Below are 4,866 nucleotides of genomic sequence, written 5' to 3'. Positions count from 1 at the left end.
CGCCATGTGGTCACCTCCGGGGCAGGCGGGAATCAAACTCATGCGGAAGTGGTTTCAGCTTCTTAGTGCAGTGCTTTAACCCGCTGCACCACCAGGGAGGGCCAATAATAAGGGCTTTTTGATAATTCAGAAAAATCTACAAAGGTTGTCGATGGATTCAGCTTGGTCTGTAGGAGTAGTAGGCATAGCCATGACCATCCCACCCATCAAGACCAACACTGGCAGCATCATTATGATCAGTAATTATTTTCAAACTCCCCACATACTCTCTGATAGCCTGAACAATATCACATTCTGGGTAATTCATCTACTGGGACATGTTCAAGTGAAATAATGCTGGGAGGCAGGGGTAGTTCCCTGGGGTATGGAGTTCAAAGGTCATGGTCATGCATTGGACAGATCCCAGTTTAAAAGAAAAAAAAGAAGAACATTATGTGTAAAAGTCAGTGTAAAAGTAAATGCTTATTTGGAATAAAAACAAAGTAAGGGTCCTCCCAGTTGGCACAATGGGTAAAGATGCAGCACTGCAAGCTAGCCAAAGCCGCTGCAGCTTCACTGAGAGTTCTATCCCAGGCTTCAGAGGTGACCCACATGGCATGGCAGACCTCTCCTGACCACCCGCTGCTCCCCTCAGCAGTGTACTTTGTTGATCTGCCTGTTCTGCTCCCCACTCTGTCTCTGGTGAATTCTCTCATCGCCCCTGCACCTCTGGCTTGTACCCCAGTTCTGTATGCATAAATAAATAAATATTTTTTAAAAAATATAAAACACATTTCAAAATGTCAAGGCTAACAAATATCACTTGCATTAAAATCTTAAGAAAAAATATATTTTTATTAATAACCTGACAGACCCATGTCTGCAGTAGGTTTTGATTACAATGTCTGGCTTCAGCTTGTTTGATGTTCTATTCTGTAAAGTGACTAGATAGCTAATTTAACCTCTGACCATGGTTAATCAAAATCTATTTTCTTCTTATTCTTTTACTTCCAAATGATTCTTTAACCGCTTGATACATTATTAGTAATTTAAAGCTTTCTGATTACTTGGGAACGCCTCTATCAACTTGTTTATACATGTGAATGTAAAATTTAAAACAATTCTCCATAGACAATATCCTGGATCTGTATATTTATAGATTTTTGCTTACCTTTCTTCCATTAGCCACATAGACCCATGTTTAGTGCCAGAGGACATGTTCATATGATCCTACTATTTCCTATCAACATGCTGGTGAGAGCAACAGGCAGTAGACATATTTCTAGAAGGCATTCTTAAACCAGCAGGTCTCAACCATACAGGAAACTGACTATGAATCACACAAACTAAGTCCAATGATCTCAAGCTAAACATATTCTAGCTCAACTCTCTTTATGTGATCCCTAAAATACCATCTGGCATGAAGAAATGTTTGGGGATAATGTATATATTGATCATACTGATATAGCACATTTTGGGTGAATACCCATGTCAAATATATATTAAATTACACAATGGTTACACGTACAGTTTATTGTATGTTGATTAAAAATTTGTTTTCATAATCAGAGTCTAATCAGGGTAAGAACTCACATTAATCTGAACAAACAAGGTTCGTTATAAAGAATAATGAGTTTGCGAATTCTTTCTCTATAGGCCTGACTGGCTAATAAATTCTTATGCTAAGTTTAGAGCCTCCTATAAATAAAACATACATTAAATATAAAATAGAATGATTAACTATAATGAAAGGTAACAATAAAGAGGTAAACAGGGCCCTCCCTGGTGGCATAGCGCCGTTAAAGCACAGCAGTAAGAAGCTAAAGCGGCTTCCGCATGAGTTCGATCCCTGCCTACCCCGGAGGTGACCACATGGTCTCCTGACCCGCCCGCTGCTCCCCTCAGCAGTGTCCTTCGTGGATCTGCATGTTCTGCTCCCCACTCTGTCTCTGGTGAAGCCTCTTGCCACCCCTGAGCCTCTGGCCTGTACCCCAGTTCTGTATGCACAAATAAAAAATCTTAAAAAAAAGAGGTAAACAAAACTCTGAAAATTATCATTTGGGAAGGCATCTCAAGGAGAAGCACAGTTAGAACACTCCTTCCTCAAAACTGAATTAAGACCTGACTGGAAGAACTGTGCTTGTCAGCCCGTCTTATGGGAGAGAATTTTGATGGAGTGCAGAATCCAGAGCTGGGTCACAGGTGTTGAGCAAGGAGGAAAAGATGAACAAGTACATAAAAACCCCTCCCCGTCACAGGTAAAACAAACTGGTGAAAGAGCACAAAAGTTATCAAGGTGTAGAAACACAGGCACTGGCAAGAGCATGTGTGGCCAGGGCGGGGCAGAGTCTACAACAGGAGGATTATGGGAAACAACCCAACGAGGTACAGATGAGTCAAGTCGGCTGGGGGATTGTGCAGAGTGGGCTAACGTACTCAGCCTGTAAACAAAGAGGTCAGAACGATGCCTGGAGCATGTGGCGGCCATATTGGCAAAACCACAGTGAGTGTGCCCGCCACTGAGAGCACGCTGAGGTGCTGGGTGCTCTGGAAGCTTCGCTGGGGCAACGTGCTGCTAACAACCATGCAGCAGGGGAAAAGAAATGGCGAAAAAGAAGTAAACTGGAGCGTTGACCTTGAAACTATGATAGGTCTGAAGTGTTACCTGACCCGTCAGCCAAAAAGTTAATCGAACATAGATGTATATTTATGTCCATGTGAATGTTCATGGGTACACATATGTGCATATGTAAGTGTGTAAAACTGATTACTCAGGAAACAGCCATTGGATAGAGAGAGCCGTTCTCCCACAGGGTAATGCATTGGAGCAAGGTGGACCTTGTGCATATAATGACCTTTGCATCTCAGGAAAGTAATTCCAAAACTATGAAACTTAAACTTATATAGGGCTGCTGGCATATCTGCCATCCTTTAGGGAACCCTTTGCTCCACAATGTAAACAAATACTCTTTTCTCCTCTCTATATCGTTCCCTTATCAGTTAAACAAGTGTAAACAAATAGTCCTAGGGTCTAAATCTGTGTATCTCACTAGATGTTCTATCTTCATAGTTCTGTTCAGTAGTTTAACCTAGGTGCCAGTGTTCTTTGGTCAAAAGCTCCAGCTACAACAACGTGAAAATAGTGCACTGACTTCCAGTAGGAACCAGTTTAAAAAAGTCCTTGTCCATGATTGCCTCTACTGCCTTCTATTGACTAAGCTTATTATCCTGCTTGCTGCAAAGGAAAAGGCTTAAAGCTTCATTATCACAGAAGGAGGTAAAGAGTGTATTTGCAGCTGAAAAGCAATACTTTAATAACTGGAACAGCTAATAAGGAAGTGTTATAAAGTTTATGGCTATAAGTCTGAGAAGTAGATGAAAAGGATAAAGTCCTTAAAAGTGACCAACTACTAAAAACTCCACTGTGAGGTGGAGAAGAATTCGATAATCCATACAGTTCCATCTCCATTAAGAAATTGAATTTGCAATTTTAAATCTTCCCACAAATGTAACCCCAGTTATAGATGACTCTTTCAATCAATTCTATCAAATGTTAAGGAAGAAATAAATTCTAAATAATTTCTCGTGTAGCTATGAAGAGAGGCATCTGAACTCATTCGATAATAATAGCATTACTCTGAATCCCAAAATCAGACAAAATACGACCAAGAAAAGTCCAGCAGCAAGACAGCAAAATGCAGATGCTAGGCTCACCTTCTCCATGTACTCACAACAAAACTGCCATACAACAAAGTCCAAAAATCCCTGAGGGAGAATGTGAAGGCCACAGCCCTCAACAGGAACATCCGTCTGACAGAAAGGAATGGGGAACATTTTAAGTGAATTTTTTTTAGAATGATAATGTGTACTAAAACTCTCAAGAGGGTGAATAGCTGATGTGTAGAGGCCCCACTAGCTATTAACTAGTGATGTCTACATAACAGACATCAGGGTTTCTTTTTTTCTTTTAAGATTTATTTATTTATGCATACAGAACTCGGGTACATGCCAGAGGTGCAGGGGCCATGAGAGGATTCATCAGAGTGGGGAGCAGAACAGGAAGTTCCACAAAGTACACTGCTGAGGGGAGCAGTGGGTGGGGCAGGAGAGGTCTGCCTCGCCATGTGGGTCACTTCCAGGGCAGGGATCCACCTCACAGTGATGCGGCCACAGCTTGGTTTAGCTTCACAGTGCAGCAGTTCAACCAAGGAGAGATCACAACAGGGTTTCTAAGACTGTTCTGGATTAGGGGATTCATGAGAAGGAGGAGAATTGCACAGGCAGGGACATGGAGTGAAGACTGTTGCCTTGAGTCTGAGGTGCTTAACACAGAATAGCAATAACACAAAGAGGGTGAAAACACGTGCACTTCCTTATAGAAGATGCTACTACTGAAACCCAGGCTGAGATGTCTGAAACACATACTATTCCCACCCCAGGCTGAACTAGTCAAAACATTCGCTACTCCCACAAAGAAACACTTAAGCAAACTTACACATTAGCACATTGCACTGGTAGAAGCAGGCCCCACAGGTTAAGACTCTAGTCTATGACTCTTAGGCTGACTCCCTATCAACTGAAATCCATGGCCAGCATTACATCTAGTGTTTAAAAACTAAAGGAAAAAGGGCCCCAAGTGCAAAAGGCCCCTAAGACAAAAGGAGAGAAATGGATGTGTCCTATAACCTGATTTCAAATTTTACTACAAAGTGACAAAGATACATATTACATATTAAAATAATGTGGTTTCAACACAGAAATGGATAAATGGGCCAATGGAACAGAATTGAAAACCCAGAAATAAAGTCACAAAAATAAACCCCAAATGAATTTCAGATTTATATATAAAACCTGTAACAGGCCCTCCCTGGTGGCGCAGCAGGTTAA

The sequence above is a fragment of the Condylura cristata genome, unplaced genomic scaffold, assembly GCF_000260355.1.
Source record: "Condylura cristata isolate star-nosed mole 26May11 unplaced genomic scaffold, ConCri1.0 scaffold00037, whole genome shotgun sequence".
In the NCBI taxonomy this organism is placed as follows: Eukaryota; Metazoa; Chordata; class Mammalia; order Eulipotyphla; family Talpidae; genus Condylura; species Condylura cristata.
Note: the sequence above shows the minus strand (reverse complement) of the source record.